The following is a 26,565-nucleotide window of genomic DNA, read 5'->3' as shown; positions in this document are numbered from 1 at the left end:
CTTTCGGCGCCAAGTCAAAACCTTCCTATTTTATCAGGCATTTTAGCTTTTCTTAAACATGTTTTAATTGGTTTTAGATTGTGGATTTGCATTTATATTTTTTGTATTGTTCTGTGTGATTCTATTGTATTTATTGTAATGGTTGTACACCGCCCAGAGAGCTATGCTAGTGGGGCGGTATAAAAATTCAATAAATAAATAAATAAAATAAAAAGGGAAATGCTATTTTAGGCTGCATTAACAGAAGTGTAGTTTCCAAATTGCATGAAGTATTGGTTCCCCTTTATTCAGCACTGGTTAGGCCTCATCTTGAGTACTGCATCTAGTTCTGGACACTGCACTTATAAGAAGGATGTAGGCAAACAGGAACGGGTCCAGAGGAGGGCAACGAGGATGATCAGGGGACTAGAAATAAAGCCTTATGAGGAGAGACTGAAAGAACTGGGCAAGTTTACCCTTGAGAAGAGGAGACTGAGGGGAGATATGATAGCACTCTTCAAGTACTTGAAAGGTTGTCAAACAGAGGAGGGCCAGGATCTCTTCTCGATCATCCCAGAGTGCAGGACATGGAATAATAGGCTGAAGTTACAGGATGCCAGATTTCAACTGAACATCAGGAAAAACTTTCTAATTGTTAGAGTGGTACAACAATGGAACCAACTGCCTAAGGAGGTGGTGAGCTCTCCAACACTGGAGACATTCAAAAGGCAGCTGGACAGTGACCTTTTGGGTATGCTTTAATTTGGATTCCTGCATTCTGCAAGGGATTGGACTCGATGGCCTTATAGGCCCCTTCCAACTCTACTAGTCTATGACTGCTCTCCAGTTTTGTGTTATGCTACACCCCATGGCAGCCTTTTGTGACTGGTACCCCCAGCACTCTCAAAATTTGAAATGTGCCCTCTGGGCAAAAAAGGTTGGCAACCCCTGCATTAGTGCTTTTGTGTATATGAGGGCAGCTGGAGTGAGTTAATATCGGCAACCACTCTCTAACTACCCAACTCTCCTAAAGGCCTAATATTCACTTGCTAGGTAACTAGGTTGAGAGCAAGGCATTAATGTGGGGCGAGATAAAATTAGGTAGAATACCTTCAGATCAGGTTTACCTTAACCAAAAAGTTGGACACACAGAATTTCAGTAAAGGAAATTAAAAAAGCAAAAATAGTTCTGTCTCCATGTAATTGCCCTAGCTGATGTGGCTACAGAAGATCTGTAGGAAAATATGATAGCTTTGAGTCAGAAAGCTAAGTCCTGCTCTGCCCTCTTGGCAGACGAAAAACTAGAAATCCAGGGTGCATAGCATCTGCCAATTCCATGCTGAACGTCCTTAACAAAATGCTTGGCTATACAGAAAACTTGGCTTTGAAAATGATGCAAGGGCATATTCTGATTTAGGAATGGACTTCTTGTGAAAGACATATCACGGTGGTTATCCTAATTCACACAGTGTCTGGGATAGGACAAAGGTCTCAGGCATCCCAACATATGAGACTCATGATAGGGGAGGTCCACTGATGTGGTGGGGTAGGGCCATGTGATGTCACAGGCATGTCAACTCATAAAAAAACAAGAATGTGATACCTAGGGAAGGCCCAGGGATGTGGAACAGCAATATGTTTGGTATTTTAAAAAATAGAAAATGAAATAGAAAAGGGTTTCATGGTCCTATTTCTTAGCAGAGATATAAACGCAAGCAGTGGAAGTGAGAATATAAACCAGCCCATCCTTCCCTAAGCACAAATAACAGCAGACACAACCTTCTTAGGTAAAAAGATAGAATGTTTACTCACGACCTTTCATATGTTCAGGAAACATAGGCTTTAGCTTAGATGAAAGAAAAATAGAAGGCAGTCCATTTTAGTCTTTGGTAGTGATGCTCTCAGGAGAGCATCTGCCATGTGGCCCCTCCCAGAGGTAAAAAGCTCAGTAATGGAGATTATGCAGGAATCCCCAGGACAAAGGAGGAGGAAGCCAGGTAACTAATCCCACCCATTAGGAAGTTACATCATGGTAAACAGGTACATGGGATATTTCCCAAATATCTCTTAAAGGGAACATCTCCCTTTTACAAGGGAACATGCAAGTTTGCCTATTCCAACACTCCTCAAACAAGCATGCAAGAATCTAACAGCCCCATTTTGACACGAAGTCTCTGGTAACAGTCTCTTGGCAATGGCTTTGTCAAGATGTCAGCTGTCATCTCTCTAGTTGGACAGTAGTTCATCTTGATGAATCCTTTCTCTGTCAACTCACGCACAATATGATACTTTATCGATATATGTTTAGCGCGTGGTGTGATTCTCTCAGTCTGAGAAAGTCTAATACAACTTTGGTTGTCTTCCATCATCTGGATTGGCCTTTGTACTCTTATTCCAAAGTCCTTTAGTAATCTGTTAAACTAAATGGCTTCTTTGCATGCTTCTGCAGCAGCTATGTACTCAGATTCTGTGGAAGAAAATGCTATTATGTCTTGCTTATTTGGTAAATGTTCACCTACATCATTGTCTTTAAGAAAGTCTGTTGCCATGGGCGTTGCTACAGGATAGGCATCTCCGAGTTCTAGAGTCTCTAAAAGTTCAACAATCTTTTGCTTTTGGTTGAGTAGGTAGGAGCCATCTGCTTCCCTTTCAATCTGGATGCCTAGGTAGTATGTTGCCGTGCCTAACTCTTTGATTTCAGCTTCGTTTAAATGATGTACAATTTCTGTGTAGTCTTGATCTCTTTGAGTCGCCACGATCATCAACATAAATCAGAATATATGTCAAATGTCCATCTTTGCTTCTGGTGTACAGGCATTGGTCTACCTCACCTTGCTTGAAGCCTTGCTCCTTGAGCATTTTGTCCAGTTTCTCATTCCAGGCCCTTGCAGCTTGCTTGAGTCCATACAGGCCCTTTTTAAGTTTGCATACAAGATGTGCTTGCTTCTGGTTCACGAAGCCTGGAGGTTGTTGCATGTACAACTCTTCTGTTATTTCTCCATGCAGAAAGCAGTCTTGACATCGACGTGCCTGACGTGCATCTTTTGGAGGCTGCCACACTTAGTAGCATTTTTATTGTGCTATGTTTGACAACAGGAGCAAAAATAGCATCATGGTCCTCTCCATATTTCTGCAGGAAACCTTTGGCAACTGGTCTTGCCTTGTAACGTTCAATTTCTCCTCCTGCATCTTGCTTCACCTTGAACACCCATCTGCATCCTATGGTTTTCTTGCCTGGTGGAAGTTCTGTCAGGGTCCAAGTCTTATTCTTGTGCAGTGCATCCATCTCCTCCTGAATGGCTTTTCTCCACTGAGTGGCCTCGGATGCTGGCATCTGTTTGATCTCCTCCCAAGTCGATGGTTCTCTGGGTAATGCTGACATTGCGAGGTAGGACAGGCGTAGAGGTGGTACACCTTTGTTGGTTCGTGATGAGGATCTGGGAGCTTGTTCTGGGATCTGGTCTGGCTCTGCAGCATCTTCCAGTCCAGTCATCTCGTCATTCTCATCTGCGTCTGTACCTCTCTCAGCCTCATCATCACTTTCTGCAGTCCCTGCCTCTTTCTCTTGCTCAAGGCTTGGGTCAGGTTGTGCAGATATCTGTGGTGTCACTGGTATTTCATATGTGGGTACTGGCATATCTATGGGAGATTGGACATGGTGTCCTTGCTCTTCTGAGAAATCTAGCACAGTCCCTCTTTTGTCAGCTCTGCTTTGTTCATCAAAGAAGACAACATGTCTTGTGCTGACTTCACCTGTCTTTAGGTTCATAACTCTGCAGCCTTTGCTACCAGGAGCATAGCCAATTAAAATAGTCTGTTCTGTTCTAGCTTCTGCCTCTTTTGTTTTGCTATGTAGGCAAAAGCAATGCTTCCAAACACTCCGATATGTGCCAGGTTTGGAATCCTGCCATGCCACAACTGGAATGGTGTGTGTGTGGTCCCTTTGGTTGGCAATCTGTTCTGGATATACGTTGCAGCCACGATTGCGTCACCCCACAGTCTTTTGGGTAGATCAGTGTCAGCAAGCATGCATTTTGTCATTTCCAGAAGTGATCTAAGTCTCCTTTCAGAAATCCCATTCTGTTCTGGAGTATGACTGACAGTCCTCCTGTGCAAAATGCCTTGTTCCTCCAGGAAACTTTGTGTTTGGTGCGATATAAACTCGCCACCATTGTCTGTCTGTATCGCTTTTGGCCTCCTCTCAAATTTTGTGGACACCATGGAGATGCATTTCTTCAGCATCTCGTGTTTGACTCTTGTCCTTCAATAAAGAAGTCACACAGTACCTTGAAAAATCATCCACAAAAATTAGAACATATCTATTCTTCCCAAATGAGGGTACATTAAATGGTCCACAGAGGTCACTGTGTATGAGATCTAGCACCCTTTTCCTCCATGCAATTTACGCACTTGCTTGCTGTATCATGGCACTCTTGGTTTACCTTGATACCTGTGGCAAGGTTCTAAAAATCCCTTTTTATCTAATGCAGAAATGCTAAGCATATTGCAGCTCAATTCAGGAACAAATAAAACATGATCTGCTACATTTTCTATGGTTTGATTAGGTAGCTTGCACTTTAGAGCAATTATTCCAGATCCATTAATATTCATATATTGACCATTGGCAGTCTGGATTCTTCCTTTAGTATCAGTATTTATTTCAGCAAATAAATCTTCATTATAACAACTGTGGTTTGTACTTCCACTGTCTAAAATCCAATTGTTTGATTTTTGCTTATAATTATTTGCCACAAAACCTTTATGCAGTAAAAGGAAATTGCTTCCTCTCTGAGGTCTCTGCTTATCGTTTGGTAAAGCATGCTGCTTTTGTTCTCTTTGTTTAAAACTTGGAGAAGGATTAAGGGAAGATGGCCGCAGAGCCAGGTAGTACTGGAAAAGAGCTCTGAGATGGTAAGTATTCCTTCGGTTATTATTATCAACAAATGCATTTGAATAATCTGCTGAGAAGAGATAATTAAAGCTAAATAAAGAATACTAGCTGTCTGGCAGTAATAAGATACAAGAATAAGGTATAAATACAGAACGGTCTAAAAAGCTTAATCACTGTAAGAGAGCAGTCAAAACAACTCCCTTTGCAACTATTCATACTGCTTTCTCTATCTGTAAGTGGAATTTTGATAAAAGTTAAATCCGGAGCTTCAAATGGTACTGACAAGAAAAGGGCGGAAAGCACTGGGAGCTTCCCTATGCTCTGATAACCTTCCAACTAAGAAATTAAAGAGAAGAAGGAAAGAACTGCTGCCCACTTCCCCTTTACAGATGAAAGCTGAGACGATAAATATGGCTTGCAAATCCCAATCAAAAATTACCTCCTTCTTCCCTAAACTTCCCAGTAGACTTCAATATCGTCAGGAGGAGAGTGTACTTCACTTGGAACCTTCTCCTTTGGACTGGTCCATAAATATTAGGAGCCCTTATCAAGACTTGAGAATGGAGCCTGTAGCTTTAAGCCTAGCTGATGAAATAGAAATGGCTGAAAGCCAGCTGGCAACTAAAGCAACGATCTCTTCAGGTGAGAGAGGAAAGGATCCTTTAACAAACAACAAATCGCATCTCAACGAAAGCCCTCTAGATGATAAAGCTGACACATCACAGACAAGACAAATAGAGCAAATCTCATCTCATTCAGAGGCTGATAAGATGGGATTCTTATTAAACAAAGAAGGATCTAACCTCTCTGACCTGGAGTATGTTTTTAACTCAGGTCAGGACCTCTCCCTGAAAGGGTGGCTTTTTATGTATGCTACAGAACTGGAAAAGGTGAAGACTTTCCTAAGTGAATGCAATAAGTTACTTACGTTATTAGTGGAACTACAACAAAAAGCACTATCCTCTCCATCTTTGTCAACGGGAAAAAAGCTTGCTCCTATAGTTAGAATATCCAGCCCCATAACGGATATTCCCTACGAGAATAAGCCAACAATGACAAGAGCAACTAAATCTAATAGGAGAAGATCTAGACAGAGTGCAACAAATGTAAAAAAAAGTAAAAATATGAAATCCCAAAAGCATTCTAAAGGAAATAAAATGAACTTTAAGAGCCTTTTTCACCTCTTAGATAAACTACAACCCGACCAAGTTAAGAAAACTAACCTTTCTCCTCAAAAAAAAGCCAACAAAGATAATACATCTATTCAATGCAAAGATCTACCATCTAATAACCCATCTGTTATTCTACTTTCAGCAAGTAACCCTCCAGCTAATAATAGTAAGTGTGAAAATATTCCACAACAAGATCCATGGTATGACGTACTTGAGAAAGAGAAAGAGCAATCGAAAACAAAACAAGATAACAATGCAATGAAACCTCTCACACAGTGGAAATTGGTCCTAAACTTACGTAAATTGGCGCTTCTGAATTATCCCATACCAAGAGGAGTCATTTCCCCTAAGGAAAGAAAACGACACCTGAATAAAATATTACAAGATGCCCATTTAGAGCCTTTAAAAGCATACCAAATTAAACAGGTGGAATATTTATACTATAACGGCCACAAGGCCCGTGCCATGATCCTTTTCAACTTGCGCACTACGGCAGAGTACATTCGACAGAACAAGGCGGCACTAGCTCACCAGGGAATAATTGTCACCAGAACCTTCGAAAATCAGGTTAATCAAGTGAATCTCATGAATGATACTCATTTTACTCAACAACGGCCTGAGAAACAGCAGAATCATGACTTATTGATCGACTTAAAATCACCAAAGTCTATTACATCAAGCTCCCAATCTATTTTATCTACCTTATTACCTGATACTTTTTCACAAAATAAAAGATTTCAATCTAAAGAATATTCCAACCTAAATATTCATTCAGACATAGATATAAAAGTAAAACACACAAAAAAAGAGGGCCTAGCTTTAAAAACTCAAGGAAGCCCAGTCATACCAGCCAAACCACTACCACGGGGTGAGCTACAATCTAAAGTTGGTCTTCTAGACGAAATAGAGGAGGAACAGTCATTGCTGCTTTCCTTTAGTCATTTACCTTATGCCCAGAGATTAGAGATCCTGATGAGATTTGAAGCACTTGCTGATCGACTAGTTGTAGAGCATCTGCAGGAGCAAGAGAGAATATCACCTATCACAGCAAGATGTGAAGAAGATAAAACAGTAAAAAAAACAAAAGAAAAGCTCAGGGCCGGTAATGTAATTAACGATGTAGAAACAACATCGTTAGCACTACAAGCACCTCAACAAACATCACAATCTCATCGACAAATTACATCCTGGAACTCGTCAGAAAATAAGGATATAAACAAAGATATATTAGGTCTGAACCAAACAAAGGACAAATTACTTGATAAAAACTACCTTAATGAAAACGAGCCAGACATTGTCGTTCAAAATATAAGTGACCCTCAACATCTTGTGCAAGACAACTTTAAAGCCAAATCCCTGCACACAAGGAGTCCAGAGAGACCTTACCAAAGAGAACTTTATTACGACTACTCCACCCATAGAACATCTCCTATAGACTGGTTGGCGTTTCGTTATCTGGAGTTAGGATCAACAACGTACAAACAATTAAATGAAGCCTCACCAAAGATAAGTCATAAAAAAAGGCGGAGAACTGCTGTGTGGCTTCTCCCTCTTTAATTGAGGGAATCCAAGAGTTAGACTGACAGTGTGGTATTTACCCCTACTCCTTAAAAATTATCTCCTGGAACATCGCGGGGGTGGAAATCAAAACTTGGAGTCCCAGGCTTCCAGGATTATGTAAATAAATTCGACATAATCCTATTTCAGGAAACCTGGAGCGAAGAGATGATCTTTCTTAATGGTTTCTCTACTTTTGTTACTCCAGCTTTACCAAAGGTTAAAAAAGGGAGAGCTAGGCAAGGTCTGAGTATTTCGGTCTCCACTAAACTGGATGTTAAACTTACTGATCTTACAAAGCTGGGGAATACACAATCTGGTTTTATGATAGCTACGATATATTTAGAGTTCAATCTGTCACCAACGTCTATAATAATCTTTAATGTATATTTTTCTCCCTCTTTGAATAGAGAAGATATTATATCAAGCTGGGTAAATTTTGAATCTATATTTGAATACTGGACATCATGTTATCCACAAGCCTATCCAATACTTGCTGGGGATTTTAATGCAAGAACTGCTTCTTATGTAATTAATACTCCGCAACCAGGTCTACTTACAAATGTCGATAGAAATCAAATTACAATCAAGGCTCAACACTCAAAAGACAAGATAATGAATTTAGCAGGAATTGCTTTACTTCAATTTGTTGCAAAACACCAATTATATATTTTAAATGGTTTGCATGGAGACGATTGGGGAGAATTTACCTTCCATTCCCCACTCGGATCAAGTGTTGTAGATTACATAATTATTCCCCACAGGAAGGAATTTCTAGATCTTCACTTTAAAGTCGCTGACCGTATGGATAGTGATCATTTGCCCCTCGAATATTCCTTTAACGTTCGGGAGAATGTCTATCTAACAATTCAACCTGAGTTATGCATTAATATAACAACGCCGGCCATTTATAAAAGGGCTAAATGGACTCCCCAGTTATTTCAAAAATTTGAACAACTTGTATTATCTCCCCAGTTCAGCCAATAGACATCACGGTTTGACTCATTGGGTATTTCGCCAATGGGTTTAGATATTTACGAACAAATAGCTAGTCTAATTGTTTCAGAGCTATATGTAAATGGCCCTTCCAGACCTCCACACCAAAAGATTCCTAAGAATACATGGTTTGATAAAGAATGTAAACTTCAAAAGAAGGAGCTGGCACTAGTTTATCGTAATTACAGACGAAATAATGAAAGACATCTACCACCCATTTTCTATAAATTACGAAAAGATTATAAGAAACTCATAGGTAAAAAAAAGCAGGATGAAATAAGGAAATCATGGCAATTGCTTGAAGTAGCCATCGCTACTCGCAACTCCAAATTATTCTGGCAAATAGTATCTGGGGCTTCTTCTAATCAAACAGCTAGTAATAATAGTTATATTACTGCAGAAATTTGGGAATCACATTACCATAAGGTGTTTAACAGTACAGCAGCCCCAAACATCACATTATTACCAATTGACTCCAGCGCAACACCTGAATGGGCCTCTGTAGAACCTGATATGGTTGCTGAAATAGTTTCGAAGTTAAAAAACGGTAAAGCAGCTGGCCCAGACAGGATAGTTCCAGAACTTCTTAAAAGCGGTAGTACTTGGTGGGCACCCAGGCTTGCTACTCTTTTTACAATAATTAACAACACAGGTAGAATTCCCACTTCCTGGCTTAAGGCCTATATAATTCCTATACATAAGAAAGGCCCCAGAGATGACCCAGTTAATTATCGACCCATCAGTCTGTTGTCTGTGGTGGGAAAGGTATATGCTACCTTCCTGAGCTCAATTCTGAACACATGGGTCAAATCTAATAATATTCTCAATCAAGCCCAGATAGGTTTTTTATCAGGTCAGTCTGCCTTAGACCACTGTCTCTTATTGTCACAATTAGTTTCCAGACATATTAAACCAAAATGCGGCAAATTGTATGTTGCGTTTGTAGATTTAAAAGCAGCGTTCGATTCCATCTGCCGCGAACGTCTGTGGAACAAATTAGCTTCCTACCACATTGATAAGAGACTATTACACCTGATAGCAACATTATATCAAAACACTACAGTTCAGATTCGTTGCAACCATCTGGGTCATTGTGACGCCCTTCCCTGGCTCTCCCTGTCAGGTTCCTACCTGCTCGTGGTTACTGCCTGTCACTAGGCACCACCAGGGACTCCACCAGTCTGGACTGTCCTTTTTTATGGTTTCTCTCCCCGCTCTAGCACAGATCTCAACAGATCCCCCTGCTAGGCAGCACCACCAGTCATGTCCTATAACCAGTAGTCCCAGAGACTCTGCCTGAGTCTCTCTATCAGGTTACCTCTGTGACTGGGTGCTTAAGCTGTCCCCAATCCCTTTGATCTTTATATATAATTCTGGTTTGCTCTGAATACTTGTGGTGTTATATTATCCCCTTCACCGCTGCCACCATTTGTTACAGTTTCCCTTCAGCCTTGGTATTTACCTTACCCTCCCTTCTGGTCTGTGAAACCCCAGCCAAGGATCAGGCCTTTGGTAAACCAAATATATTTATTAAATAACAAAGATAACAAGATTTCTTTATAAAGGCACTTAAGCATATGGTTTCATCTATTCCTGAGGTACTGGTCTTAGTATTAATCCGAACTCCACACTCTCCTCACATCCACCAACTCTCCACACAATCTCCTCTCACAAACCCACCAAAACAACCCACTAACGTCCACCCTCTCAAACAACCCACTAACGTCCACCCAGATTCAACTGTCATCCTTCCATTTATACTCTCCAGCCATCCAAACACTCAGCCAATCATCCAGCATTCTACTGCCCATTTACTCCCCCCTCCTCTTTCATTCCACTTACCATGTATCTCCTATCCAAACAGCACTTACCATATATACACTAATACAGGAACATCACAGTCATCTCACAAATGAAATTCCATCTACACAGGGAGTGAGACACGGGTGTGTACTAGCCCCAATGCTGTTTAACCTTTACCTGGCGGACCTTCCTATTATTTTGGAGGACATTCAATTTCATGCCCCCAAAGTAAGAGATGTAAAAGTTCCAACATTATTATACGCTGACGATACGGTGTTAATATCCCAAACTCGCCTTGGACTCAACAGATTATTTATGAGATTTAACACCTATTGTAAGGAAAATACTCTTGAGATAAACTACGCCAAGTCCATGTTGGTCAGTGAAGCATGCTGTGAGACTCACAGACAGGGTTTTTAGCAGAGAAAGGAAAACCTGAAGCAGAAGGGTTAAGCTGGAAGAACAGAGCGCCAGGTTTGCCAAGGTCAGCAGCTGGCTGGCGAGCAGATAAGAAGGGACTCTTGCAGAAGCTCTGTGTGGGGGAAAAGTGTCGTTTGTGGAGAGAACTGTGTCTAATGTCTTTTGCTAAGTAAAGACTCTTACAAGAAACTTGCCTGGCCTGGCTTATTTCCTGTTCTATGCGACACTTGGATTTCTTCCTTGTATGATCTTTATACGCACGCACCGACAGTCCAAGGTTATGATATTCTCGAGAAGGAAAGTCAGACACAACTGGAAGATGGGCCACACAATAATTGAACAGGTTAACTCGTACAAATACTTGGGGATTTGGTTCCAGGAGACGGGACTTTGGGATTCCCATATACTTCATTTAAAAGCTAAGGCAAATAAAAACCTTGGGGCAATTATAAGATTCTTTTTTACCAACGGAGGAAAATACATCCCGGCAGCAATACGGCTTATAAAATTCAAATTCATCCCAATGTTGACTTATGGTGCCCCCGTCTGGTTCCCCTATTATAAAGGTAATTTGGATGGAATAATATATTCTGCACTGAAATCTCTATTTGGAGTCCCGGGCTGTGTTTCAGGAGCCTCCTTATTACTAGAAGCTGGGATGAACTCCTTGTCTTGCCTTTTATGGAAGCATACTATCTATTTCTGGATCCGTTGTTGTAAAATACTAACTCCTGAATCTTACCTAGCTCTTTTTTTAAATGACCCATTATCGAATGAAACATGGACAGGGAAGGTAATGGAGAAGTTAAAATTGATGGGTCTCCACCATTCAGAAATATTAGCTCTGGACTATAATAATGCCAGAACTACGGTCAAATCCAGACTAAAAGATATCGATAACCAGACTATAATAAGCTCAACTAATGGCCCTTGCTGTCCGAGGGCCCTGGGCATGTATATTATTCCTAATCCGGAAGGGATGAAATACCTATATTGGTTATCTGTCCCTAAATATAGACGGGCATTTACGCTAGCCCGATTCAATGTCCTACCCTCAAACTTTCTCTCTGGTAGATATAAAAAAATCCCAAGAATGTACAGGTACTGTCTTTGTAACGATTCAGAAATTGAGACCATTTCTCATGTCCTATTCTCTTGTAAAATATATGAGAAACTCAGAAAAGATCTTCTCTTTCCAATCATATCAAGATTTCCTGGCCGTGAAAAGGATGCATTATTGATAATTGCTCTACAGGGCCATAATGAAAAGATCACTTTGACTGAAGCCAAATTTATTAATTCAGCCATACAGATAAGGAAGAATTTTCCCTGCCCTTAAATTAGAGGCTAGGAACTTAGATTTTACTCTGTTTTATAAACAATCTAATTTTATCCAAATATGACTTTACTGTGTATAGATGTCGTTCTAAGGAGTCAAATAGATTAATAACCAACAGTTTTATTATGTATATGTATATTTTATTAATACTTTATATAAGCATGTTTTAATATTTTCTGATAAGATATCCTTTTGTATTTTACACTAATATTTGTATTTTTTTCGATTTGAAGGTCTATTGACTAATAAATAAATAACTTGGAGAGTTATCATTGGCTGAGGAGCTTCTGGGTGAGTCACAGTCCCTAGCCAGGTGACCGCGCCTCCCACATGAAAAACAACATTGTGATTGGCTCTTGGGAGGGGCTTTTCCCTTCCCTTTATCCTTCCTGCTAGCCATGTAATTTGAGCCATTATCATTTGAATCCCTTTGGACAACACATTCCTCTCTTAACTTTGCAAGAGCTTGTTCAAATTGAATCTCATGATTGTGGTTTAAAAGAGAAATAAAAGGTTCAAATTTTTCTCCCAACGTTCCCATAAGGAAACCCAACTTCTGTTGGTCATTAAAACCAAGCCTAGTTAATTTCAATTTGCTGAAAATAAGTAACAAGGAAGCAATATGCCTTTCACAGTCTTTCTTTGTCTCTAGTTTTAGCTTCATTATCTCGTGAATCAACATTGTCTGGGATCTAAAACTTTGAGAACCAAAAGCTGTTTGGAGTTTGTCTAGCATTTCCTTGGCAGTTTTACACTCTGTTACATAGATCAGTTGATCATACTTAAGCACATTAAAAATTATAGCTTTAGCAACAGCATCCTTATCTTCCCAAACGTGTATTTCTTGGTCATCCCCTTCTGGTTTAGGGCTTTCAATATAGTAAAGAGCCTTTTCTGCGCTCAAAATAATCTTAATTCTGTTCTTCCATTGTTCAAAGTTAACAGCAGATAGGTCTGGCAGCCTGGCAAAAACTCTATTGCTATGCTGATACATTCTTCCTGGTGTTGAAGGAAAAACTTTCCAGACCAAAGATTGTGCTTCAAAGGACAGAGGTTTATTGATCAATAACAAAAAAAATACCAGTATGCATAATGGGAGAGGGAGTTCTTTCGAACCTCACACTCTGCCAATCAATAGGAATACATTGCTTTTATAGTGATTGATGCATCATACATACATTGTACCTTATGACCCCTTTGGGCCAATCCCTACCCAAGTATCCTCCCCTGAGGTCAGGTACCTGGTCCCAGTATCTCAAACTGTTTATGTCCGTTTAGAGAAAGAGGAAGGGCCCTTTGCCCATGTTTTGACATCTCACAAGGTACAAAACAAGACACCCAAAACATCTAAAGAAGAATTATAGTTCTAAACTTTACTCAATACATTTTCAGCATATGTGGTTTCTCCTAAGAAAATATTTTTACAACAGTTCCTCTTTTCTTTAACACTGAGTTGCCTTGATTGTTTTTGATCCTCTTTTCTTGCTGGTATAATAAAGACACTGTGCTGGTATTCTGGCAGTGTACTGCAAAAGTTAAGCTTCATAAAAATAAGCCTTCCTTAGCGTAAAAGAATAGATACAGAATAGCTCCTGTGTGCCCTCTCTTATGTAGAGCTCATACAGCTCCATGGTACACCTCAGAGCTGAGAGCGATGAAACAACATAGGAGATGGCTTGAGTGCAGATGGAGACGGACTCCTGATGAATGCAACTTTGCACTGGTAAGTGCCTATAACAAGCTGTATTTTGGGGCAGTGCAGGCAGCAAAGAAACAACATTTTGTTGCCACTATTAAAGCTTCTATCTGCCGTCCGGCGGAGCTTTTTCAAACTCTCAGAGGGCTATTACATTCTGGCCCTAGAGACATGATTGAACCTTCTGAAGCACGCTGTAATGAATTTGCTAGGCACTTCCAGGATAAAATCTCTTGCATCCGTCAGGACTTGGACTCCAATGTTATAGCAGTTGAATCAAATGAGGTCTCCGGAGCACAGTCTGGTCATGATTTTTTGGATGAGTTTCAATTAGTGCAGCTTGAGGACGTTGACAAGGTGCTTGGACAGGTGCGAGCAACCACTTCTGTGTTGGATCCTTGCCCCTCTTGGCTAATAAAAGCTAGCAGGGATGGCACTGCCGGCTGGGCTAGGGAAGTGATCAATGCCTCACTGCGTGAGGGAGTGGTCCCGAGCTGCCTAAAGGCGGCGGTAGTGAGACCACTTTTGAAGAAATCTTCCCTGAACCCAGAAAATCTTAACAACTATAGGCCGGTAGCAAATGTTCCATTCCTGGGCAAGGTCCTAGAAAGAGTGGTTGCAGCCCAGCTCCAGGTGCTCTTGGATGAGACCGATTATCTGGATCCATTTCAATCGGGTTTCAGGCCCGGTTTTGGCACGGAGACGGCCTTGGTCGCCCTGTATGATGACCTTTGTCGGGAGAAAGACAGAGGGAGTGTAACTCTGTTGATCCTCCTTGACCTCTCAGCGGCTTTTGATACCATCAACCATGGTATTCTTCTGGGGAGGCTTGCGGATTTGGGAGTTGGAGGTACTGCTTGGCAGTGGTTCTGCTCCTATCTGGCGGGTCGTCTCCAGAAGGTAGTGCTTGGGGAGCATTACTCGACGCCCTGGGCTCTCCAATATGGAGTTCCGCAGGGGTCAGTTCTGTCCCCCATGCTCTTTAACATCTATATGAAGCCGCTGGGTGCTGTCATCAGGAGTTTTGGAGTGCGTTCTCATCAGTATGCTGATGACACGCAGCTCTACTTCTCCTTTTCATCTTCGTCAGGTGAGGCTATCAATGTGCTAAACCGATGCTTGGCTGCGATAATGGACTGGATGAGAGCGAATAAATTGAAGCTCAATCCAGACAAGACTGAGATGCTGTTAGTAGGTGGCTCTCCTGACCAGATGGTGGATGTTCAACCTGTCCTGGATGGGGTTGCACTCCCCCTGAAGGAGCAAGTTCGTAGCTTGGGAGTTCTTTTGGACCCATCCCTGTCGCTTGAGGCTCAGGTAGCCTCGGTGGCACGGAGTGCTTTTTACCAACTTAGGCTGGTGGCCCAGCTACGCCCCTATCTGGACAGGGAAAACCTTGCTTCAGTGGTTCATGCTCTGGTAACCTCTAGATTAGATTACTGCAATGCACTCTACATGGGGCTGCCCTTGAAGACGGTTCAGAAACTACAACTCGTGCAAAATGCGGCGGCCAGACTGTTAACTGGGACCAAGCGGTCCGAACATATAACACCAATTCTGGCCCGCTTGCACTGGTTGCCTATATGTTTCCAGGCTCGATTCAAGGTGCTGGTTTTAACCTATAAAGCCTTACACGGCACGGGCCCGCAATACCTGATGGAACCCCTCTCCCAATATGAACCTACCCGTACACTGCGCTCAACATCGAAGGCCCTCCTCCGGGTGCCTACTCAAAGAGAAGCCCGGAAGGTGACAACAAGAAGGAGGGCCTTCTCGGTGGTGGCCCCCGAATTATTGAATACTCTTCCTGATGAGGTACGCCTGGCGCCAACATTACTATCTTTTCGGCGCCAGGTAAAAACCTTTCTCTTCTCCCAGGCATTTTAGTATTTCAGTATTTTAATATTTTAGTAGTATTTAATTTTAACAGGTATTCCAGTATGTGTATAAATATGTTTTAAATTTTTTCAGATTTTAATGTATGTTTAAATTGTTGGATGTGTGGTTTTTAATTGTATATTAGATGTTTTATTTGTTGTGCACCGCCCAGAGAGCTTCGGCCAGGAAAAGGAGAGGATGGAAGTAAGGAAATGAAAGTTTTGTGAAACATTTTTTAAAATCCTTAAAACACAGACAGAAATCACAGCAGCTAAATTTGGAGAAAGAGCACAGCTAAATTTACTTGCCCAATTGAAAGACTGAAAAAAATGGCAACGGAGGTGGCTACTTTGTTGTGAGCTCTGTGGCTTGCTCCTTTCTATTGCTTTATTCTGTAGTTTTACGGTTTTATTGTTTTATGGTTTTAACAAGTTAACAAGGTCTAGGGCAGGACACAGAACTCAAGAGATAACAGTTATAGCCTCCATGTTTCTTTGCGAGGCTACTAGAGGCTGAACCCTGCTCACTCGGGATGCTTTCACACTGCACTTTATTCCATTATTCTGACGATTTATTTCCTGTTAAATTGCGCATAAAATTTGAGCTTTCACGCGACATAACGGGTAACTCCAGAACTCTGGTGGACTGTAGTGGAAGTTTAGCGCTAATTTCCGCAATAAATGATACCAGAAAAATTCCGATAGCAGGCTGGAAACCCGGAAGATTGCGGGAGTTTTGCGCTAGCTGCCGCTGCTCACGTGACAGCCCTCCCAGCATGCAGTGCGTTCCCGCCCTTACCAACAGCCCTCCCAGCATGCAGCCTTCGTGCGCTGCTGCGCTGTCACCGCCGCGCCTCCCAGCCGATCCCAGCTGCTCCTGAGAGCAGCCTGTGCTGCTGCTGCTTGTGCTCAACCAGAGCCTCTGCTGCTGCGCTACCGCGCCTCTCAGCTGATCACGACTCTTTCAACCCCCCCATGCAGAAGGAACAAGCAGAGCTTTTGAACAGAAAAGGGGGGGAAAGAAGCAGTCTTCTAACGGCCGCGGTAGGTGAGAGTGCTGTGTGAAAGACCATTGTGCGAAATGCCGCTAAATTGGTACTGCAGTGTGAAAAGGATTTTTGAAATCCGGAACGAAGCGCTAGATTTTTAATCCATTAAACTAGCACTATTAGCCCCATGTGTGAAAGCAGCCTCAGTCTTTATGAGATTTACTGCGCAACCCGTCAAATTGAAAAGAAACAAAAAGCAGCAAGAAAGGGAGTGGAAGACTTGGCTGCTGTTTTGGGATTTCTTCGAACTGATATGAGAGAGAGGGAGAGGGAGCGTTGGTGAGAACTCTGCCTGCCCTGCTTCCCCACTTGTTGCTGGTACTGGGGAGAGTGGACTGTATTTATCAGACTGCTTGTAGTTGCACTTTTAGCTCTGCCTGCAGAATAATTCCTGCAAACGTTTGGAGCTGTACCAGTGGAAACCCTGCCTGCTTGCTGAATATCAACTTTACCCACTTGGGACTGCAAGGGACGGAGACCAGTTGCTGGCTATAACCTTGCCAGAAGACTAAGGCAGTCGACACAAGGTGCTGCACCTGGTGGAGTGCTGCCTGCTTGCTGAGTATCAACTTCATCAGCTTTATTCATCTGGAACTGCAAGGGGCAACCGTCATTTGGTGCCTTCCGGCTAGACTAGTATCAGCTGTTATTTTGGGTTTCTTTTTAACCTTTTTAGATTTCTACCCTTTCTTTTTTACAGATTAGATTTGTTAACTTTGTTTTTTCTTCCTCCCCTCCCTTTCTTTGGTGACTATGAGAAGAAAGAAAAGACGCAGTTCCCTTAGTGATCTGATATCTGAACCACGTTTCAAGCAGTGCAGAATCGATGAATTTCTGCCTCCCAAAAGAGCCCAAGCAGACAATTTGGCTTTAACTACCCCATTTACAAATAGATTCTCAGCACTTGCTGAGGTCAATGATCCTTCCCCCAGAACTAAGGATGCTTCTCTCCCACCTTTTAATGATAAGATTATGGCTGGGCCCACTCCCCTTGACACATCCCTTTTTGAACTCAAGGCAAAGCAGTGCCTCTTGGTGGCCAATACAATACAAAATATTTATTCCAAACTAGGTGATATAACGGGTATTTTAACTCAGTTAGTTGCTCTTACTTCAAGCAGAAGCTTAGATCCTGGGAAATCTACAGAGTCTAACCAGCTTCCTGTACTGGCAGAGAAAGCTACCGGTACTTCTTCAGCTGCTTCTCCTCAACCTAACTTGTCTGTTGGTCACATCTCTAAAGTAAAGAATGACCAATTATTAACTGTTTTCCTTAGGGGTATTTCTGCAAATTTTGTATTGTTCTGTTAAAGGGATGTCTCCTCTTCTGTTACTGAAAGTGTTACAAAGTTTTTCTTTATCACAATGCAAATTCAGAAAAAATGCTGACAGTACTCAAACATAAGTTCTGATCAGAAACCTCTCAGTGACATCCATCTGAGCTGACTACACACCAAACATTTAAAGCACATAGTTTCCCCAAAGAATCCTGGGAACTGTTTAACTGTTTAAAGCCTCAAACCTGCTCCTTATTTGATCTTTATATGCTTCTGGGATGTTATTTAAATTGTATTTTGGCATTATGAGTGCTTTGTTGTTCTTCTTTAGCTTTACTCTGATTTTCGATATGATCAGTTCACAAAATCTGTAATTGCCCTCTTCTCTTCAACTGTAGGTTTTAAAAAATATATATTTAGCCATCCACAAGCCCTTGATGTAGCTACCACAAACAGACCCACTTTGTAAATAACATGGGAAGGAAATTGTGGAAGGAAAATAACTTCACAAATCAAATTTAGGAGAAACAGTCCATTGGACAAGTTTACTGCAATAAAGAAAGTACCGATGTACATCAGGAGTGAGAATAAAAAAGTCTCTCTGCCTGTGACATAGACGCACGCATGCACACAGTTATATAGGCATGGCAAAACATCAGCAAGATTACACATCAGGAAATTGACATAAAAGTGAGCAGGGGTTTTCTGAACATGTGATGAGTGCATGTGCTTAGTATCAACAAGTATTAGTAATAATATTTCAAAATGTTTCTAAACAAATTTGAAATCTTTCTCTAATCACACCTTTCATTTTTTCTCCAGAGCCATCTGACACAGTGTTTTGTCACCATTTCCTTTGTACATTGCAATTTCAACTAAATTATTTTGCTGACAGAGAAAGACATAGGAATGAAAATCTATTCAAGCATATTGATTATTGAATCCCTCTTATTAGCAAAGGTAAGAGTCTAGCTGACTTCCTCACTATAAGCCAAATCATGGCTTAGCATGAACAAGCAAACAGGCAGGTTTCCAGAGAGAAGGCTGTGGCTGCCTGCCCAGGTCTTACTGCTGTCATACTACCCAGGACTAAGCCATGGTTTGCCTTCAGAGTTACATCTGGACTGGGCTCGTGGCTTGTCTCACCGAGTCCAGACAAGTCACAAGCTGTAACCAAGGTTTTTGGCTAGCATGCCCAACCCCACAGCTCCCTTGCATGCTTACATAACATCCTGAGCCTCACGCAGAGATCAGAGAAAGCCGCCTACTCGGGGGAGCCCTCCCATCACTTGGCAACCGCCTATGCCTCCTTCTGCCCCTCTGCACCAGCCTTTGCACGCGCCGCTCCTCCCCTACCTGCGAAGAGCTCCTCCGAACCAGCCCGGACCTGCTTCCTTTGCTTCGGGTGCGGGAGGAGAAAGTAAGAGGAACCCAGCAGGCTAGCCATTGGTCAACGTCGGGCAGCGCCAGTGAGGGGCCACGAGGAGCCGGCGGCTAAGCATGCGACTCAGGACCAGCCAATGGCAGACAAGCAAAGCGATGGCTCTGGATTGGGAGAGGTACGAAGAAGGTCGAGTGACGCTTATCCTGAACTGCCGGGACATATCGAACACGGTTTTTTTCGGTGGGTGCCGCAGCAGCGTCGTTCTAAACCTCTTCCCCCCTCGCCTCCCCTTAGCATTTCTATACGGAAATCTATACCATGGTCCATCCACCCCCAGTGGTCAGCGAACTTCGTTCAGATGGTGCACGGCATGTCTGCATTAAATTATTTATATTGATTTTTGATTGCATTTGTTAGGTTGTATTTTATTATACTATAATTGGAATACTATGGAATGCAAATTATAATGTAATGAAATACAATATATAAGAAACCAGAGCAGCAATAAAAATGCAATTTTAAAAAATTATTCAGCATCTATCACAGTTCATTATAATTGCTCCCACAGGCAGAAAAAGCACTACGTGGTCCGCCAAGACTTCCAGCAATTTTCAAGTGGTCTGTGGGGGCGGGTGGATTGGGGAATCACTGCTGTATACTTTGCATCGGGGGAGAGAACCGGTTCAGTTTTAGAATGGAAATGCGGGTGAGCAATCGCTGCCAAGGACTGGGCGCTGACTGCCCGTTGTGTGAAGTGGCTCTACGTTGGGAAGTGACCGCAGAGTCAGCGCATGGGTAAAAACAGTGGTTCCCCCCCTCCTCCCGAGTCGGGCAGACAGAAGAAACCATTTTTAAATGTCCCCGGAGGCGGAAGCCACGCAGGGAAATCAATGGAAAGCTCCAACTGAGGGGTGTTGAACCTCAAGGGTGTCCTCTCACCGAAAGAAAAGTCCGCAGCAGAGCGAGAGAGAGATGTAGCTGCCCTTTCTAACGTATTTCCTGTGAAACACTGAACGTTCAGTTGGATTTGGTTTTTAGACATTTCAGAAACAGCCCTGCCTATGCAGATTCATTATGCCTGTGTTGCACGTGGGGATGCTGAGACTGAAAAGGGGCTAACAGTAGCCCTGGGACGTCATCCACTCTTAATGTTGCGACTGCTTTAGATGAAGAACCCTGCCGGTTGCGGGTCAGGCTGACACCAAGAGATGTTTTGTCTGCGCACTATCAGCTTTTCAACTGCACAAAAACATTTCCAAGGTCACATTTTGTGTCCAACTGCCCATTAAAAAATCCTTGGAGCTGAAGCTGGCTTGAGCCCTCAGTTACAGCAGAGGTCATTTTAAACCTCATCCTAGCCTAAATCCAGCACTCAGATGTTGGAAGATTCTAGACAAACAAAAGAAAGCATTTCATAAGAACATAAGAAGAGCCTGCTGGATCAGGCCAGTGGCCCATCTAGTCCAGCATCCTGTTCTCACAGTGGCCAACCGGGTGCCTGGGGGAAGCCCGCAAGCAGGACCCGAGTGCAAGAACACTCTCTCCTCCTGAGGCTTCCGGCAACTGGTCTTCAGAAGCATGCTGCCTCTGACTAGGGTGGCAGAGCACAGCCATCATGGCTAGTAGCCATTGATAGCCCTGTCCTCCATGAATTTGTCTAATCTTCTTTTAAAGCCATCCAAGCTGGTGGCCATTACTGCATCTTGTGGGAGCAAATTCCATAGTTTAACTATGCACTGAGTAAAGAAGTACTTCCTTTTGTCTGTCCTGAATCTTCCAACATTCAGCTTCTTTGAATGTCCACGAGTTCTAGTATTATGAGAGAGGGAGAAGAACTTTTCTCTATCCACTTTCTCAATGCCATGCATAATTTTATACACTTCTATCATGTCTCCTCTGACCCGCCTTTTCTCTAAACTAAAAAGCCCCAAATGCTGCAACCTTTCCTGATAAGGGAGTTGCTCCATCCCCTTGATCATTCTGGTTGCCCTCTTCTGAACCTTTCCCAACTCTATAATATCCTTTTTGAGATGAGGCGACCAGAACTGTACACAGTATTCCAAATGCGGCCGCACCATAGATTTATACAACGGCATGATGATATCTGCTGTTTTATTTTCAATACCTTTCCTAATTATCCCTAGCATGGAATTTGCCTTTTTCACAACTGCCGCACACTGGGTCGACATTTTCATCGTGCTGTCCACTACAACCCCGAGGTCTCTCTCCTGGTCGGTCACCGCCAGTTCAGACCCCATGAGCGTATATGTGAAATTCAGATTTTTTGCTCCAATATGCATAATTTTACACTTGTTTATATTGAATTGCATTTGCCATTTTTCTGCCCATTCACTCAGTTTGGAGAGGTCTTTTTGGAGCTCTTCGCGATCCCTTTTTGTTTTAACAACCCTGAACAATTTAGTGTCATCAGCAAACTTGGCCACTTCACTGCTCACTCCTAGTTCTAGGTCATTAATGAACAAGTTGAAAAGTACAGGTCCCAATACCGATCCTTGAGGGACTCCACTTTCTACAGCCCTCCATTGGGAGAACTGTCCGTTTATTCCTACTCTCTGCTTTCTGCTTCTTAACCAATTTCTTATCCACAAGAGGACCTCTCCTCTTATTCCATGACTGCTAAGCTTCCTCAGAAGCCTTTGGTGAGGTACCTTGTCAAACGCTTTTTGAAAGTCTAAGTACACTATGTCCACTGGATCACCTCTATCTATATGCTTGTTGACACTCTCAAAGAATTCTAATAGGTTACTGAGACAGGACTTTCCCTTGCAGAAGCCATGCTGGCTCTGCTTCAGCAAGGCTTGTTCTTCTATGTGCTTAGTTAATCTAGCTTTAATAATACTTTCTACCAGTTTTCCAGGGACAGAAGTTAAGCTAACTGGCCTGTAATTTCCGGGATCCCCTCTGGATCCCTTTTTGAAGATTGGCGTTACATTTGCCACTTTCCAGTCCTCAGGCACGGAGGAGGACCCAAGGGACAAGTTACATATTTTAGTTAGCAGATCAGCAATTTCACATTTGAGTTCTTTGAGAACTCTCGGGTGGATGCCATCCGGGCCCGGTGATTTGTCAGTTTTTATATTGTCCATTAAGCTTAGAACTTCCTCTCTCGTTACCACTATTTGTCTCAGTTCCTCAGAATCCCTTCCTGCAAATGTTAGTTCAGGTTCAGGGATCTGCCCTATATCTTCCACTATGAAGACAGATGCAAAGAATTCATTTAGATTCTCTGCAATCTCCTTATCGTTCTTTAGTACACCTTTGACTCCCTTATCATCCAAGGGTCCAATTGTCTCCCTAGATGGTATTTATAGAATTTTTTGTTGTTGGTTTTTATGTTCTTAGCAATGTGCTCCTCAAATTCTTTTTTAGCATCCCTTATTGTCTTCTTGCATTACTTTTGCCAGAGTTTGTGTTCTTTTTTATTTTCTTCATTTGGACAAGACTTCCATTTTTTGAAGGAAGACTTTTTGCCTCTAAGAGCTTCCTTGACTTTGCTCGTTAACCATGCTGGCATCTTCTTGGCCCTGGCGGTACCTTTTCTGATCTGCGGTACGCACTCCAGTTGAGCTTCTAATATAGTGTTTTTAAACAACTTCCAAGCATTTTCGAGTGATGTGACCCTCTGGACTTTGTTTTTCAGCTTTCTTTTTACCAATCCCCTCATTTTTGTGAAGTTTCCTCTTTTGAAGTCAAATGTGACCGTGTTGGATTTTATTGGCAATTGGCCAGTTACATGTATGTTTAATTTAATAGCACTGTGGTCACTGCTCCCAATCGGTTCAACAACACTTACATCTCGCACCAGGTCCCGGTCCCCACTGAGGATTAAGTCCAGGGTTGCCATCCCTCTGGTCGGTTCCATGACCGACTGGTCTAGGGAATAGTCATTTAGAATATCTAGAAACTTTGCTTCTTTGTCATGACTGGAACACATATGCAGCCAGTCTATGTCCGGGTAGTTGAAGTCACCCATTACTACCACATTTCCTAGTTTGGATGCTTCCTCAATTTCATATCTCATCTCAAGGTCTCCCTCAGCATTTTGATCAGGGGGACGATAGATCGTTCCCAGTATTAAGTCCCTCCTGGGGCATGGTATCACCACCCACAACGATTCTGTGGAGGAGTCTGCCTCTTTTGGGGTTTCGAGCTTGCTGGATTCAATGCCTTCTTTCACGTATAGAGCGACTCCGCCACCAATACGTCCTTCCCTGTCCTTCCGATATAGTTTATATCCAGGAATAACCGTATCCCACTGGTTTTCTCCATTCCACCAGGTCTCCGTTATGCTCACTATATCAATGCTCTCCTCTAAGACCAAGCACTCCAGTTCTCCCATCTTGGTTCGCAGGCTCCTAGCATTAGCGTACAGGCACTTGTAAGCAGTGTCTCTCTTCAAGTGTCTTTGGCACTTGTGGTTAGGCCTGTGGTAATTTTGCTCTTCTGAATTTATATCCTGTGCCCCTGCTCTCACAATGCCTACTTCTAGGCCTACCCCTTTTAAAATTTCATAATTTCTTTGGTTTTTATCCCAGGGGGGAGGTTTATTCCGAACCGGACCTTTCTCAGCTCCTGTCGGGTTTCCCCCCTCAGTCAGTTTAAAAGCTGCTCTGCCACCTTTTTAATTTTAAGTGCCAGCAGTCTGGTTCCATTCTGGTTCAAGTGGAGCCCGTCCCTTTTGTACAGGCCCGGCTTGTCCCAAAATGTTCCCCAGTGCCTAACAAATCCAAACCCTTCCACCTGACACCATCATCTCATCCATGCATTGAGACTGCGAAGCTGGGCCTGTCTGGCTGGTCCTGCGCGTGGAACCGGTAGCATTTCAGAGAAAGCCACCTTGGAGGTCCTGGCTTTCAGCATCCTACCTAGCAACCTAAATTTTGCTTCCAGGACCTCACGGCTGCATTTCCCCATGTCGTTGGTGCCAACGTGCACCACGACCACTGACTCCTTCCCAGCACTGTCTACCAACCTATCTAAACGACGGGCGATATCCGCAACCTTCGCACCAGGCAGGCAATACACCTTGCGGTCTACACGCCCATCACACACCCCACTGTCTATGTTCCTAATGATCGAATCACCCACTACAAGGATCCCTCCACCCCCTGGAGATATATCCTCGGCACGAGAGGATAGCTGCTCATCCCCCAAGGAATGGGTCCCTTCTAAGGGATCGTTTCCCTCTTCCTCAGCTGGATGCTCTCCTTCCCCAAGACCATCGTTGTCCATGATAGCAGGAGAGCTATCATCGTTGGAGTGGGACACAGCTATAACGTCCCTGAAGGCCTCCTCCACACACCTCTCTGCCTCTCTCAGCTTTTCCAGGTCCACCACCTTGGCCTCAAGGAAATGAAGTCGTTCCCGGAGAGCCAGGAGCTCATTGCACCGAGAGCATACCCACGACTTCTGTCCAACAGGCAGATAGTCGTACATGCTGCAGGCGGTGCAAAACACTGGAAAGCCCCCACACCCCTGCTGGCTTCTTACCTGCATAGTTTTGTTTAAGGTTTATTACGTCAATGGGTTGGAGACTGCGGTTTAGTTGAGGTCAGGGAACAGACGGGCAGAGTGGGGGGCCCTGGCCTCCTCGCCCTGCTGCCAAACTCGCCCTGCTGCCAAACTCGCCTTGACGCTTCGTCAGCTGGGGCTCCCTCTAGCTCGTGGAGCAGGCTCCCTCGCTAGGGTGCTCTGACTGTATATGTGTGGCTGGTTCCTCCCAGCTACTGCTGCCAGCCAATGATGTGTTACTTGAGGCTGATGTTACTTGAGGCTGATGGCTATCAGCTGGGGCTTAACTCTTTAGTATTCTCTCAGGCTTCCTTCCTGAGCTAGGGGTGGGGCTGTTTAAGCTTTTGGCTGCTTTTAATCTCAGCAAGGGGCTGCGCCTTCCAGGCAAGTCTTTTGTGTTTGTTGTTTTCCCACCTAGAACAGCCTGACCTTTCTTTAACCTAGGGAAACAGAGCTTGTGGTTGTGTTTCAGGAAGGCTGAAGCTGCCCCCCCTAGCAAGGACCGAGCCAACTCTCTCCCTGTATGCATCGGTGGAGCCTCCTTTTCCCCCTTCTCTCCGACTGGAATTTAGCCTTGTTTACAGTGTCCCCTGAAGCTTTCCTGCTAGGGTGGTGTTGAAAACTAGCTTTCTATACGCTTCCTTCTCCTAGGATCTGTCTCCTAAGATATAGGTTCTTTCAGGATTTGGCTCCTAGCTCAGGGTGACCTTGGGCTGCCCTTATTAGTTATTGCTCTGAGCTGTTTTACTTCAATTAAATAATGGAATAAATGGGAGCTACTTACCCTCTTTTTGCTCTGCTGCTTAACTCGCCTTGACGCTTCGTCAGCTGGGGCTCCCTCTAGCTCGTGGAGCAGGCTCCCTCACTAGGGTGCTCTGACTTTATATGTGTGGCTGGTTCCTCCCAGCTACTGCTATTTCTTCAAATAGCAAATAGCTATTTCTTCAAATAGCTCACAGCTAATTCAGGAATTCTCTTCCACAGCAAGTTGATGGCCATCAGCTTGGATGGCTTTAAAAGAGAATTAAACCAATTCATGAAGGATAAAGCAATCTGTCCCTACTAGCTACAATGGCTATGTTCTACCTCCATTGTTGGAGGCAGTATGCTTCTGAATGCCAGTTGCTGGGAGTTACAAGAGGAGACAGTGCTGTTTGGCTCTCGTTCTGCCTTTGGGCTTCCCATAGACGTCTACTTAGCTGCTGTGAGAACAGGATGCAGGACTAGATGGGCTACTGGCCTGATCCACCAGGGCTCTTCTTATGCTGAGGCACTTTGCTTAATTACCTAGATGGTACAAGGCTATCTGGGGGATGTCAACATAGTGAGCCTCTCTTAGGAGAAGTCTGGCTTGGTACTAAAATGCAGGAATATTTATACTAAATTTTCCTTTGAAGATTCCAAATTTATGAAATATTCCTAACTTAATTGCTGCTTATCGCAATTGTCAGAGAAAAATTAACTGTTCTAAAATATAACAAGATTACACATTCTACAATGTATCTGAATACATTAAATACAATACATTTCAGCCACAGAATAACATATTGAATCTCTTAGAGACGGGAAGATATCTGGTATGCATCTGAACAT

General features: G+C 43.1%; 1 protein-coding gene across 7 annotated transcripts in view; it reads right to left on the bottom strand.

Annotated features, from left to right (window-relative positions):
* Nucleotides 1–19,511, bottom strand: part of ST3GAL5 (ST3 beta-galactoside alpha-2,3-sialyltransferase 5) — a 50,445-nt gene extending 30,934 nt beyond the window's left edge. The window contains exons 1-3 of one of the 7 annotated variants that reach the window (XM_061583360.1): nucleotides 19,413–19,511; nucleotides 6,989–7,056; nucleotides 6,341–6,388 (exon numbers count right to left, since the gene is read on the bottom strand). The gene's annotated coding sequence lies outside the window, so the exon portion shown is untranslated. Of the gene's footprint in view, nucleotides 1–5,309; nucleotides 5,356–6,340; nucleotides 6,389–6,988; nucleotides 7,057–19,280; nucleotides 19,390–19,412 lie in introns of those variants that run through there. The other 6 variants (XM_061583365.1, XM_061583362.1, XM_061583367.1 and 3 more) reach the window with 6 other exon arrangements.
* Between the last annotated feature and the right edge of the window lie 7,054 nt (nucleotides 19,512–26,565).

The sequence above is a fragment of the Rhineura floridana genome, chromosome 9, assembly GCF_030035675.1.
Source record: "Rhineura floridana isolate rRhiFlo1 chromosome 9, rRhiFlo1.hap2, whole genome shotgun sequence".
Taxonomy (NCBI): Eukaryota; Metazoa; Chordata; class Lepidosauria; order Squamata; family Rhineuridae; genus Rhineura; species Rhineura floridana.
Note: the sequence above shows the minus strand (reverse complement) of the source record. Positions and strands in the feature narration are given on the sequence as shown.